Raw genomic sequence first — 16,003 nt, 5'->3', positions numbered from 1 at the left:
TTTCTCTGCAAAGTTAACAACCATGTGTCTTTTCCTTTAATGCTTAATGAAACTGGAAAACACATGGCGAGGGATCTGAGATAATTCCAACATAAAGAATCTCTCCAGGTCCCTCAGAGTCTGGGCTCTAAACTGAGGACTCACCCTCTTACCTCAGTGTTGATCAAATGTTGGCTTATTTTAAGCATTCTGGTTATAGCAGTCAGGTTTTGATTTAATGTCTGCATGTGTTTAATAAGGTGGTGCAGCAGGTAGTGTCACTGTCACACAGCTCCAGCGTCCTGGGGTTGTGGGTTCAAGCCCCGCTGTGGGTGACTGTCTGTGAGGAGTTTAGTGTGTTCTCCACATGGATTTCCTCTAGGTACTCTGGTTTTCTCCCACATCGGTCAGTTAATTGGCTGCTCAAAAGTGTCCATATGTGTGAGTGAATGTGTGTGCCCCCTCCAGGGTGTGTTCCTGCCTTGTGCCCAGTGATTCCAGGTAGGCTCCACACCCACAGTGTCTCTGAACTGGATACGAGGGTACAGACGAGGAATGAATGAATAGTGTATAATAGAGTCTAAAACAATTTGTCTGAGTAAGCTGTGCTTTTCCTTTGGTAAAAAAAAAAAAAACTACACCAATCCCACCATCGGGCTTCACAGCAGGCATCAGGTACTTTCCTGCATCGCGATGTTTGTGTCTATGCTAAATCCAACTCTGGTTTCAAGGATTGCTTACTGTTTGCCAGATTTTACTGGATCTTAAACTGAGACCATAATAGTGTAGATATTTGCTGAGACACTGCATATCTGTGCATAATAATGATACACTCTGTGCATAGTGCCAATAAAAACTTTAAGTTTTAAACAGCATTGAGTTTGATCCCAAAACTGGATTGTTCATATGCAGAGGTTCTCTGAAAAATTCTATACACTTACACATCTCATTTATATATGTATATATATATATATATATATAAGACTGCATGTTACTGAATGACTTTCTTTTTAAAAGAACCACTTTTTATAAAAGAACCAGATTTTTCATTGGAAACATGCGTAAAACTTTTAGGCAACTTTGTTCTTGATGCTGTGGAGTTACAGAAAATGTCTAAAAAATGCATTTAAAAACAATTTAACTTGTTATTTAATTAAACACTCAAAACCAAAGGCTCTGAAAGCATTTCTTTGATACAATATTTAAGAAGAAACACTTGTGTTTCCCTTTTAATGGATGGTTCTTTAAAACAAAAGAGGGGTTTAATACGGAATCAGTACAAAGAACCCTTTCTGACACCTTGGCTTTTACTTAAGAAGAATGTAGTGTCTTAAGCTAAAATGATTTCCTTGTTTATATCCTGTCTTACAGTCAATATATTATAGAATAATTGTGTACAGTGAGACAGGTTTTGTGTGTGTGTGTGTGTGTGTGTTAGAAGTGACTGGGTGGTATCAGACGCTGCACATGGCTGGACCCCTTTGTGCTCGCTGACTGATTTATGCTTTGAAACAAAAGCTCCTTCCACCGCTGTTATCTCAGCTCACAGCGGCCCAACAGCAATCCAGTGAAACCAATCAGAGTGGAGGAAAGGAATCTGACTTCTGCTGAATCTCTGTGGTAAATTAGATCAAGATGTAAATTTGATTTTGTCAGAGGATTACGGGCCTAAATAAATGGCTGCATTGGTTAGTGAATTGATTGTTGTAATTAATCCCTGGAGAGTTGAAAAGAGGTTTGTCAGTGATGTTCTTGGCCTCCTATGGCTGCTGATGTGTGTACCTAAACCTGGTTTGTCACTTTCCTCCGTCTTTTTGATCCTTCCCATTCCACTCCTGTCTTTTTTTTATTTTTTATCTTAAATGAATAAATTTGCTCATGCGATGAAAAAAGAAACATCAATTTGACCTGATTCAAATATGTGCAAAATAATATTATATATTTTATGGAATACATATTTATTTTAGAGTAAAATATCATAATTACAAAGTATTCAGTTTAGAGCACCAGGGAATATAAATATAAAAATATATATTTAAAAAACATTGTATGAAATATTAGAATTTTCCTGAATATTAAATTTTTAGAAGCTTTATTTAAAGGATTTAGACATTTATTTCAGAACTGAATCTGCACCCAAATAAAATTCTTTGTATTTATATAGAATTTAGAAGTAGCTCACATTTGAATCAAGTAAATCAGCGCAATATTTATTTAGATCTTAAAGAGTGGACAGTTAACATATTTACTGACCCTAGAGAGAGAGAAAGAGAGAGTTTGTGTGTGTGTGTGTGTGTGTGTGTGCGCGCATGTGTGTGTGTTTGTTTGTGTGCGCTTGTGTGCAGGATAAGGTTGTGGACGTTTTGATCTGCTAGTACTCACCCTTTCAGCCTCTCCTGTCAAACCCTAAACCATACGGCTGAAGCCAATCTCTGTGAGTGGCCAGACTTTTGAGTGGAGCTTCTTCCCTCTTGTAAACTTTTGACCTCTGTGTGTTGTACTGGTCATTTCGTGACCTGTCTGAACTCTGTCTGTGGCTGCATTATTGACCTGCACTACTATAGCAACAGCACAGGTCAAATGAAGTTTCCCTGGACAGGATAGGACAGGCTGCTTGACTGGAAAATTTCACTGTTGGGTAGATGTAACCATTTGGTTTGTTTTCTCTTTTAGCTTTAATCCATCTATCCATGTTGCCATTTATTAATCCATTAATTCTCCAGTGCCATAACTATATTCCCACTATCCTTATTAATATGTCGAGTAATTAAGCTGGGATGAAATATTAAACGCTAAATGGCTTTGGTGGAGGTGACACCAGTTCTTCCACTGTTCTTCTGTCTTGCCACTTTTTATACTCTATCTTTCACCTTAAGTTAATGAATTGGAAACTACAACATGTTTGGAATATGCAAACAGTCTGTGTGCATCACTGCCACTGCCATATGGGTTCAAAAGTTCAGTGCACACCCAGAATGTTTCAGTGCTGCTGCAAGTGGGAATATTCTCTCTCTCTCTCTCTCTCTCTCTCTCTCTCTCTCTCTCTCTCTGTAATTTAGCCCACAAACTAACCATTTCTTCTTCCCCATATATGTGCCCATACAGAGCAGGCGTAGGTATTAGCCGTATATTGGTCTTCTTTATACAGACAGACATACAAATTAAAATAATTTAATATATTTACTATGTACCCTCTTTACTAATATGTCAGCTTTCATTTTCCCATGCCTCCAACAGTGAGTCTTTGTTGATTCTAGATAATCCCAAATACATAGATGTAAATTAAAGAGGTATAATTGCAGTAAAATACTATACATTTGAATATGCTTTCTTTTATTTTGTTGCCTGTTTTTTTTGCAAAATTTGTATTCGATATTGAATATTTAAACAACTCCAGATCACTCAGATCAGATGCAGGAAGTGAAAGTCTGTAATGAGGCAGAATGTATACAACAGGCAGAATAGGAAGTCCCAATCTAGAGTGTCTAATCTTTCTCGTAGCCTGTCAGTATCCGAGACAAATGGCAAAACAATTCAATGCCGTGGGTTCATGGAGAGGTTAGCCTGCCCAGGTACCGTCAGCGCCTGCGCCCCCCCCCCCCTTCCCACACAACTCCCCACCCCTTCCCCATCTTGCAAATGAGAATTTGATTTTTCTCTCCACTGGATTCCATTTCTGGAGATTGATGAAGTTTCAATGCAAGGCCCAGGTGGCCTGATGCTTTCTTAGGGAAATAAATGAAGAGCGTGGAGGTGTGCGAGCCTGTACACACACCGGAAAGGCATTCTGTTCCAATGTCCTCACAGTGTCTGTTTTGAGTTTTAGCTCAGTGCCATTTTGGCAATCACTACACTAGACTGAGCTAGCTACATTATGACTCTGCGGTGAGGACTGTGAGGGGGGTTTTGTTCTTTCATGCTGTACTCAATCATGGACAGTATCATTTGTTGACATCCATGTTTTAACATGCTGTAATTTAAATCACTGCTTATGTAAAGTCATGTTTTCTGTGATGTTATAATTTATGGCAGTGCAATCTTCACAGATTGTAATCTTACTTCTCAGGCTCAGTTCTTCCAAGAACAAACTGCCTAAAATAATGCAGGATATAATATTCAAAGTTTATTTTAATTAAATGTGTTGTCAAATATGTGCATTGCATGCATGTTAAAACGCAAATGTAAATATATGTAAATGCACATTACATTTTATGGCCCACTATAATACGCATATCATTATACTAAGTTATTTTCACTATGCGTTCACTGTGTTTTATTAAGATATAGCAGAGGAAATTAAGGACATCTATCAAAATCACAGTCAGTTTTTAAAAATATATTTACTGCTTGAGTTTAAAAAATATTATTTGAAAAATGTTTTTTTCAAAAATGTATACACTCTGAGCTAAAAAAAATCCTCTCTCTGGGGTGGTCTTCTCAAGGGTATACATTCTGTATATTTATCCCAATCCATTGTAATAATAAAAATAGTTCATGTTGTATATTTAAGTCACTTTAAAACAACTGCATAATTATTTGTTCATTACAAGTTACTACATTATGCAAACATGTTTTATTTAGATGGAGTAGCTTGGGCAGAGGAATATTAATGCCTAACCTTCTGTACAAAGAGACAGGGGTAAGCACTGCAGTGTGTGATTAGCAATATGACTGGGAGGGCCAGGGCAACAGAGAGAGGCCAAGGTGAAAAAGTGATGAGGCTTTACGGAGGAGTGATCCCTCATGCTGGGATAGCTGCTGGCTGCTGTCCATGGGCGAGCAGAGCCAATACAAACAGTGCACTGGGACTTCCCCTGTCCTCCTTCATTTCCACACAACAGTGTGACTGGAAAAACTCAGCACAACATTTCAGATCTGCGCTCAAGCTGCAGATAAGGCACAGAATTTTAACTGCAGTGCTTGTGAATGAGATTAAGATTAGCACTCACTGAAATGTATACAGAATCTACTCAACCCCCTGAAATGACCTTCAAATTAATTACAGGCTATTTACAAGCTGTATGCTGTAACAGATATATAGTCACCCACTAAGAAAGTTTACCTAGGCAATTTACATGGAATAATTTGGAAATAATTCTTCAAGCGCAATACTAAATGTGACTTTTTTAGGGGGTTTACATGGTGTGCGTAGTGTCCTTTTATCTACTAAAATCCAAAGTTCAACCTTTCCAAGCATTATACTGGCATTATTTTCAGATGGTATTCAGCAGACAAATGGGTTTTAAAGGATGCTTTAAAAGGGAGTCTGGTAAAAGTTGTATTTTTTTATTTAATAATATATGAAATATAAAATATACAGAAATATGAATGTAAAAAAATTTAACTTTTACATTTATGGACCACAGTGGAGAGAAACGAAGGGTCTGCACTGGTTCTTTTCATTCGTGCTCTTTAATTGGGCTGTATTTCTTCAACATTCAACCAGTCTCGTAACATTTGATAGCTGTGAGAAAATAATGACAAGAATTCCTGAAAGTCTTATATGTTATAATAATAATAAAAGAAATAGACAAGCCTAAAATAAATCTAAACAAGCACATTTTAAGGTATGAATGATTGCCTGCTCTACTGTATACCACCGAAAAAACAAGAGTGAAAAGTGTATTAGAAAATATTTAAAGCCTAAAAGATTTTTTAATACTCCTGAGGTGCTTTAAAATACCCGGCAGAATAAAAGTTCTTATTTTGCACTTTTTATTTTCCTGCTTTTTTTGAAGGCAGTCTGGTTTCAAAGTTCCTTAGTGGAAAAATTATATCGATTTATTTTCACGTGAAAAAACCAAACAACCGCCTCTACAAACAATTAGAAAATTAGTTTACTGAATAATTAATCCCGCTGTTTATGACTGGGGTTAGTAACACTAACACTAACGGACAGTGTAACGTTTATCTGTGCGGGACGGACTTTTATTTTTTAAGGTTGAGATAAACAGACTGAGACGGCTAGCGATAACTATTAAATATGTATATTTTCTGAAGCGGTATTACTTTAAACGTTATATTGATATTATTGACAGTTTATTTTCTCTAATAATATTATTATCTCTATACAACTGTGATGTTGTTATATTAATAATTTGATATAGTACGAATCTGTACCTTTTGCCCTTTGAGTCTCAGGTTCATTTAAACCATCTATTTAGATAAAACGTCCTTTTAAAATATAATTTTGTTAAATTAAATAACGTTAAATTGTATTATTATTATTATTATTATTATTATTATTATTATTATTACTATAAGCTGGGCATATTGAGTTAATTCGTTTTTAACCTTATGAGTTTAAGGTCGTCATCACCGCTGTTGTAAGGCCTTCTTCCTCCTCTGTAATGCGCTGTAAATGATGAACACGATCGTGGTTCTCTTCTCTTTTTCTCTGGGTTTCATCGCGCACTTTAGAGTTTCTCTCTATTTTCCGCTATTTCCAGTGGTTTGTTCCTCATTAGCAGAAGAACGGTCCCGAACCGAGCGGAGTCCTGATCGCGGTCACTGTTTCAGACGGGCTTTCTTACTGCAGGAGTTTCATCTGCTCTCTAAAGGTTCTTTGCTTGAAAATAAACTGAGCCACGTAACACAGCAGCAGTCTGATTCAGAACAATATAAACACCTTTCACTTTATCTACTTATATATGTTTAATTGCATTAAGATCAGGTCATTTTTATTTGTGTATGTAGCTATTACTAAACCACGTTTTAACGATATTTGTACAGCAAAATTATTAAAAATGTACACGTGATTATATTTTACTAATAATAATTAATGCTAATTTTCCAGTTTTTAAATGTATAGCATTTATGTCATGAACAAGCCATGCCTTACAGTAATATACAGTAGTAAATATTAAAACCTAAAGATGAATTTAAACTTGACAGATATATACATTTTTTAAATGTAATAAAAAAACCAATATAAATATATAAATGTATTTTGCTCATTTCATGTGGATAAAGACACACATTAAACCTAAACTTTTTTAAAAAAAAAGTACAGTTACACATTTGAAAATATTGTAGACATTTATTTTTACATTTATAATAAATAATATTGAATTATAATAAACAGTGGTTTATCTGTAATCACAAGCAAATTCATATTATATATATATATTATATCTCTCTTCAGGTCTTGTATGTCTCTGTGTTGCTTGTAGCTAAGCCTGTTGCTCTCTTGTTCTCTCTCTTTCTCCCTTTCTCTCTCTCTCGCTTTCTCTCTCTCTCTTTCCTTCTGTCTCTCTCTCCCTTTCTCTTTCTTTCTTTCTCTCTCTCTCTCTCTCTCTCTCTTGCTCTCATACACACACACACACACACACACACACACACACACAGACAGTTCTTTGCTGTTTATCTTTTGAGTGGCTCTCATAAAGCATGACAGTGAACTGTAAAGTGCTCTTGTAGTCTCTTCACACTGGGCTCTTTTCTCCAGTCTGCTCTGTGCTGTTGTATACAAGATTCAGGGCAAGTGTTTCTGGACCATTGAGTGTCAAAGGCTCAACACAGCACCTTTCCTTTTTTTTTCCAGAAGAGCATCATATGCACATCATGCCTTTGTGCACATTTGGTGAATAACAGATTTTTGGCAATCAAAACACATCAAGCCTTGTTGATGTGGAAAATGGAAAGAAGATTACCTCCTATTGTGGTCTTTGTGCAGGCATCTCTCTCTCTCTGTGTCCTCCGGATTGCTTTATTTCTCTCTCTGCGCTAACACTGCTGATGTGGAGGCACAGCACAGGGGCCAGTATCTGGCCTTTAATGAGGAAAAATGTGTCAATTTGCTCTTTGCTGTATGCAGTTTGAGTATTGGCGTGGGTGGTTGGGTGGGGTGTGTTTGTGTGTGTATGTGTATGTGTGTGTGTGGGGAAGGTTAAGGATGCCCTGAGTGAGTCCTTTTTCCTAATCAAGTGCAGCGCTGGAGAGTGCGGCAATTCCACTCACTCTCTCCCTGATCAGCATTCCTCCCCAGCCTCAGCTCCGGCCCCCAGGGACCCCAACGCCTTCTGTTTCACCTCATCGTCAGGGTTCAACCTGAGGTCAGCCACTGGCTCCATACTTGCCTCACACACAGCTCAACCGCACACACACATTCAGAATGGCCAGTGAATAGGGACAACTCACTTCATACCTCTAACAGTGCAGGTTTAATAGAGCGCTGCCTAAAGTTTGGGCACCCCTGATGATTGTTTACTCACAAAGAAGTGAATATTTTCTCATCATGAATATGAGTATACTTGTGACATATTTTTTTTTGAATGGAACCTGTTGTAATAAAACAAACAAACATACAATGCATTAAATTCAGCAAATAAATAGTAAAGGCAAATTAAACTGTGTTTAACTGTGTTCCCCCCAGAGGTTATGTTTTCATTTAGAAAAGTCACAAAACTAATAACTGTATAGTAATAAGCATTAAATTGTTAATCAAGAAAATGTATCAGAAATGACATACAATAACACTGTTTTTTATATTTTAATAAATATTTACAAGCAACTGGTGCCACAGCCTCAGGACTCTGATTGGAGGCATACTTGGTTCGTTTATTACAATGAAATGTGCCTCTTTTAATTCCTGATAGACCTGATACTGCTCTTTTAAGGACCCATTTTGTAAATCAGAGCCATTTAGTAACCCTTATCTTAAGGTGTGTAACTTTACCGAATTGATCTGGATTGCTTTATGCAGCGTCTTGGGTAAAAAGGGTTATCTGTAGTGCTTAAATCCAAGAGATCTTGCTGATTGGTTAAAACATTCAGTTCTGGCCTGACTCTTAGGGTCACTTACAAATCAGCTGGTGGTAGACTATTTTATTATGTAGTTTTATAAAATGTCTGCTATCACATTCCAGATATATATATATATATATATATATATAGCTCTGCAAGCTTGGTATCTTTTATATCCAGATTAAATTTATAATTTTTTAATATCGCTTGTTAATTTCATTTCCTTCAGCCTAGTGCTTTAAACTTAAAGAACAAACCTAATTTTTAGAGTGTCTTCCACTTTTCATGCAGCCGATGGTTTTTTGCCTATGAATTGACGTCTCTGTTATTATTGTTTTAAATATAGTGTTAGAAGTAAAGTCTATTTTTAACATTGACTAGTGAGTTTTAATCATGTAAAGCCAAACAATCACTGGCCTTTTACTATTTCTTTAACATATAGGTTTTTCAGGTTGTTGAGCAGCACTAAGAAAATGTCTGTACTATGGCTAGCATAGACTGGACCACCCAAGAAGCCCCTCAGGCTAGCTCGCTCTTCAATCAGGTATTTCTCCTGGTCTCTTGGCTGTACTTATTGAGTAAGCCTCCTGCTGAGGTTTCCAATAATCCGACAGTATTACAACCTGCGCAACTGTGATAATAACAGACCCTCAAATGTTTCACTGAAAATCTATAGCTCCAAACCTGTAGAGAATTTGATACCTCTGTAACTTTCTCCCCCCAGTTTGTTCCATTTTTTATTGACTGTTATCATTTTTATAGCATCTCAGTACCATTTCTTTAGTTTACTGAGGCCTGTCTGTTTTCGTTCAGTAAGTGATAATAAGTTTGTACAGGATTATTATGTCATATTTACCATTTAATCTATGTCCCAAACACATAAAAGCATGTACTGCTTCCATGTCCTTTCTGTGATTCAGAGCAGCCTCCTGATTGACTTGTCGCCAAACTAAAGTGGAATATAATGGCAGAGTATATTAACTCCCCTCAGGTCATGATAACATCAATCACGTTTTTATAGCAGGATCAACGGCTGAGCTCATAACACCTTGCTGAAAGCATAATAATAAGTAGGCTAGGTGAGAGAGTGCTGTCAAATTTACAGCTCCAGATCCACTCAGTGAATGCAGCTCAGAGCTCCACCGAATAACCTTTATTTGATCTGTTAGTATTACGTATTACACCAAAGAATTATCATGAATCACAAATGTACATATGTCTGTCTTTGTCACTCATCACATCTGGCTTCAATACCACTGCATGCTGACCTGACTTTTTCCATGTGCAGATGTGCAGAATGAGCTCCAAAAGAGTAATAACAGAAAGGCAATGTGAAATTCAGGCACTGTGCAAAAGTCTTAGGGCATCAGCTAAAAGATGGGATGGTTGGGTTTTTAGCTGGTAGTTCCATTTTTATATGATACTTGTAGCTGTATATAAATATATCACTTATTGAAACCTTGTATGTATATTTATGTCAGTTTTTACACAGCTTTAACATGGGTTTGTCTTTTTGTGAGTTTTCAAAAATTCTTGAGGTCTGGACCAAATAATAAAGAATAAAGCCTTCTTTTAAATCAAATTATATTGGAAATTTATAATGCTCATTCCTTCTCATGTAATGTAAAGTAAAATAGAACAGGAAATTAAACAAAATATTTTAAGGTATATGATGCAATGTGAGTTAAGAAGAGCATATTTGATTAATCATTTTCTATTTGCACCATCATTATATTTGTCTAGTATTTGACTATATTTATTCTAACTGCACCAGAACTAAGGAGTGTTTATGAGACCACTCAAACCTCAGCTCAGTTCTGTTTGGTGCATTTTGAATCATCCAAAAAATCTAAACAAAATGATTAATTCTCATATAATATTTTTACTTCATAAAATAGTCTGTTATTTACTGAGTTTGCCACATTTTCAGTGTTCAGTGGCTATTGATTATGGGCAGAGGGGCTTTAATTTATTTAGTCATTACACAATCTTGTTGATTGTTATTTGCTGTGGCCTGTTCCTTGGACTGGTCTGTGGCCACTAAGGCCCCTGAACACTGGCTGCCCTTGCCTTTTCACTAATACCATAGTCGAGTTTGCTGTAAACCGTAACCTTAACTTTAAGATTATACACTTGCTGTTTACCTATTATAGGTCTTCACTGATCAGTGCTGCTATTCAGTTTTTATAGTGCTATATATTCTAATGTTAATCAGGCAAATGTAATGTAACACATACATATTTATTCATAATTTAAATAGAAAATATATTGGTTCAATTTCTTCCTCTTTTTTTATTCAGTTATTATTTCTCCTGTAGTATCAAACACATTTTCAATTGAAAATAATAATACATTGTCTAAAGGCAATAAAAAACAAATTAAATATAAAATGTGTCTTGTGCAAATTTGCATTTACATTTTACATTATGTCTTATAGGTTACACTCTTTAATAATGTTAAATATGATTTTGTTTTCTTTAGGGGATGTCATTTTGAAAATCAATCCACCCAGGGCTGTTTAAAATTCTTATAATAAATTAATGCTTGGTGTCATATTGGCACTGACATTATTGAAGGGCTAATCACACTGTGGTGCCCTGAGGAGGCACAGAATTGGTCATAGTGCTCTGACAGACATAAAGTTGCAGTTTATTGCGTGTTTATTTATATTTGTTTTAATTTGAGTATTTATCTATCTATCTATCTATCTATCTATCTATCTATCTATCTATCTATCTATCTATCTATCTATCTATCTCACATTGGAACAGTACAGTGTATGTTTAGGTGAAATGTCTAGCCACTGGGTTGAGCATCTCGAAGCAGTAGCACGGTTCTGCCATTGCCTGCTGCTCTGCTGCTGTTGTGGCACTGATGAACGCTGCCCTGTGCGGCCCACTCCAAGCCTCGCCTCCACCAATCTCAACCTGCCACGACGCAGCGGCTGTGCCATGCATCACACACTGTCTCTGGCAGCAACAGAGAGAGCCTGGGGGAAAGTCATTAGCTTTGTCTCGCTCTCTTTCTCATCTCTCTCCCTCTCCTCCTCCATGGTGTGAGAGTCGTCAAACAAACAAACAAATAGATGCAGTGAATTCTGCCTCCAAACTGGCATCTATACAGGTCCAGATATGTTACAAATCACAGTGCATCTCTAGCTCCGGACCATCTTCCCAGTCTGTATGAAACAAATAATAATCTAATTCTCAGATAATGTAATATGTGAGCTATGTTACTCATCTTAAGAGAATATCTATTTGCCAGTTAAATGGGCCACCAATAACCACCACTAAAATTGCTCTAAAGAATTGTGAAGTGGATTTATTTTCAAATAATTGAATTGGGAAAACACTCAGACCTTTGCCGCTGCTGTACAATGCTGCTGAGAGCTGTGGTGAAGAAAAGTGCTTAAATATTCATAGACATCCATAGCCAATTTAAATGAAAATGATTAGCATGATGCAAATTAAAAGAGGGAGAGCTGCTAGCGGTGAAGATTACCAAACTACACCTTTCTAAATAATTAAAACCACAATTTATAGTGAAGATGAAAATATGAGGCACCAGGATATATTTCATATTGCATTTTTTATGAAGGCCTATTACTTAATTCTGCAGGGGGGAAAACATGGTGTGTCTGTCCCTTGAAGAAGGATTTTTTTTTTTTTGAAAGTTGACCTTATTTGTGCTGATGCTTGTTTAAAAAGTTATAATATGGAGGGCATGTTTCTTTAAAAAGAGTTTGTAAACATTTCCCATTTTCCAAACGTCTGCTTGGGCAGTTCTTTGTTCAGTGCTTACAAACATGCCAAACAGACTGGTTTGTGAAGACAAGATGGCTGAAGTTGGATGCCACATTTGGTCCAATCAGAATCTTCCTTGTAGGGGTGGGATCTGGAATAGAAGAGTGTTTCTTTTTTCTTTTAGTCTGAAGGTGAATTTTTAGGTTACACTGCTACCCTGTGGAAGAAAAATGGAACATAGTCGCCTTTCACAGTCACCTCCTGCGCTTGGATCCACTGAGAAGAAGAGGATAATATATGAGGCCTATAGCCCTCTTCTTCACTTCACTCAGCTATTGCTCAGTGCTCTGTGTGGCACTGGAGGCTCACATCACACTGGGCTCCGTCATGTGTCAGTGTGAAAATGCCAAGATGAGAAGAGTCCTCTGTGTCAGCTCATTTTTAGCCATTCTCACCTTTCCTCTGTTTATTCTATTTCCCCTGAACTATTAACAGGGCTCAACCCCTTAGATAAATGAGGAGAAGGAGGGTTGGTGATGGATGAGAGGATTAAAAGGTGTCTGAATGATGGAGGAAAAGGAGAAAAATGAATGGAGTGGTGGATGGATCATTTGGTGGACTCAGGGCTCTTTTGGTGTTGATATATCAAGCTGCACCTGACAAACAGCATGTAGCGCAGTCGTATTGATGACGACATGACGGTGTTGCTGTGTGTGTAAAGCAGGAGGATGTGTGTGTGATCAGTGCAAGGGTGTGAGGGTGTCTGTGAGTGTGTGAGGGTCATGAAACTTCCTTCTCATATGTCTGTAGAACACAGCAGGTCAAGACATTTTTCATAACACTGTGTGTTTGTGTCTAACAAGGGCAAGGCCTCCTGTTGCTACGTCAGTCTTCAGTTTAAGGCCTTAAATGAGGTTTAAACATTATTCATGGAGACAGTGGCTGTGGCTTTGTAATCTTCAGTTCATAGGAAACAATCATGATGATGTTATGAAGTTCACAGCACGGCTTAAAATGAGGCTATCTATGCAAAAAGAGAACCAAAATATAGTTTATTTAAAGATTAATATTTAAATCATATCTGCTCAAAAAAAAAAAAAAAAAAAAAAATAAATAAATAAATAAATAAATATATATTATACACTATATTTTTAGAAAAATAATATAATATATAATACAATCATATATTTTCACAAGATTTTAAATTGTCACAAAATATTGATTTGAATGTCTTCTAAAAAAATCTACAAATTATGTTATTATCTACAAATTAAGGCATTAACTTGAAATACTTGCCTGAAATCTCAACAAACTAAGCTAGGATAAGCTAGAACTGCTTTAACATATAAAACTCAAGAGGACAAAAGCATTATTAACACATAACATGACTTTAAATTGATGTAACCAAATCTAGCAAAATAAAACAGTGTCATCATAAGCTTGACACTTGTATCCAACACTACACTACACTGTTCTAAACCTCTGAAGTCAACTTGTTTTTGAAGTGCACTGCAGAGGTCAGGAAACTGTGGTTTCTACACACAAATGCTGTTCTGAATGTTAAAGGTGTTGTAAGGAATATAAATGGCTTCATATAATGTACATATAGTGTACTATGTGTTTTTAGATTCCATTAATTTGCAGACTCTGTAGTGCACTACGTAGGGACTTGGGCGATTTGAGATTTAGCCTTTCCCTGCACAACGTTCCACATGGCCTTTTTTTAAGGACACTGCATTACTGTTTCCATTTTAAAATGCTACACTGCACTATTATTATAACTATTTGACATCTGAAATCAGGCAGATTTGAAACAACAATGAATTTTGATGAATGTATAACCAAAAAAACAAACAAACAAACAAAAACAGATTGATTTATCCAAACCATACGTCATTTCATACACAAACAAAATAAAAACCATTTGAAACAAAAAAATGTACTCTAAATGTAGTAATTGTGGATTAACCACAAGTAACTGAATCACACTTTATTTTGATAACAGTTTTTCTACTGTTTGGTGAAACATATTGCTAGGGTAAGGGTCAGGTTTATCATGGTTTAGGTTTGGGGTTAGGTTTAGGGTTAGATTAGAGTCTAAGAAAAGTTTCATAAATATTTTCTTGAAAACAAACTGGACAACTACAAAGCCTCTAAAGAGGAATCTCTTGAGGTTTGTGTTGACACCTGCACCAAGAATAATTTGGTTTACAAAATATGTTTTGCAGCACAAAAAAACAAAACAAAAATAATGCAAACTCCTTTCTGCTTTCTATATTGACATACAGTTGTTCATTAATAATGCCACAAGTCTTGAGCCTGATTACGGCCCATCTGCAGAGTTTTAGCTCAGCAGTAATTCATAGAGCAACCCCAGTCCAAAGAGCAGTATCCAGTGTCACCAGTGAACTAAAAGGCATCTCAACATGTATAAATGGCTTTTAAATCTGGTGCTCCACTTGGAGGCCCACCTGTCTCCCACATATCTCTGCAGCCAGTGGGGGCTCAGAGCTGATGAAATGTGAATATGGGGAATTTCAGTATTGGTTTCCTTCTAGTGCTTTATTCCTCTGCCACAGAAAGCATGATTTATGCCATAAACATGTCCAAAAGCTAAGATAGGTTTTAGTCTGCTTTGGCAAGCAAGCTTGAACAAATAAATGAATCAAATCCAAATATACTGATTGAGAAATGAATGTTTGCCATATTTAATGTTGGAGGTGGGGAACACCTGTTTTCCAGATGTTTGTTGTGAATTACAAATCCTGAAGGCTCTTATCTAGTCCTACTACTCGTTTAAATACTACTATCCTTCAATGTATGCTTAGTATATTAGGGATTTTCTTTTTCCCGCTTAGACATAGTACAATAATAGGTTTTCTCTGTACATTTATGAGTATGGAAATATGTCATGTTTATTTGGATGTACCAAACATGACTTCCTAGATGCAATGTTCTTTGTCCACTACTGATTTTCTTTGTGATGTTGTGATCCTGAAGTGTGTTTTTGTGATCTGTTCTATGAGCATATTGTATCGTGTTTGGCCTAATTTATTGAATATTAATTTATTGTTTTACTGGCTGCTGTTTGGTTTATGTAATCTTATTAAGACATTTTAAAAACCTGGCAAAAAAATATTGTGTCTGCCAAACATATAGTTACGGTCCCATTCCGCTGCATTGCTGGCCTAGTCTCCACCACAGTATGTGTATTGATCTGTGATTTTCCCAAGGCTGCTTTAAATTGTCTAATTCCTGACAAGGGAAGTGTTTATACGGCCTGACCTCAGCTTTACAGCCTACTGCAGCTAGCCTATAACCTGCAGATTATTGTATTTTAAAACCTGACACAGCATTCATGTTAAAAGAACAAGTGTAGTAGTTAAAAGCACACGAAAAGCTACTTTAACATTCTTGTTGACTTAAAAAATTTCATGTTTAAAAAAATGCCTTCCTGAAGGTTCTTTTCTAATCCTGCTGCTTAAGTTAAGCTTGCTACCCAGTTACACACAGGGCTGGGCAATTAAAAATCAAGA

At 36.4% G+C, this 16,003-nt stretch overlaps 1 protein-coding gene across 1 annotated transcript in view; it reads left to right on the top strand.

Annotated features, from left to right (window-relative positions):
- skap1 (src kinase associated phosphoprotein 1) overlaps positions 1–16,003 on the top strand; it is a 46,189-nt gene that overhangs the window by 7,891 nt on the left and 22,295 nt on the right. The gene's annotated exons all lie outside the window — the stretch shown is intronic.

Source organism: Hoplias malabaricus, chromosome 3 (genome assembly GCF_029633855.1).
Source record: "Hoplias malabaricus isolate fHopMal1 chromosome 3, fHopMal1.hap1, whole genome shotgun sequence".
In the NCBI taxonomy this organism is placed as follows: domain Eukaryota; kingdom Metazoa; phylum Chordata; class Actinopteri; order Characiformes; family Erythrinidae; genus Hoplias; species Hoplias malabaricus.
This window is presented reverse-complemented; position numbering and strand designations above follow the sequence as displayed.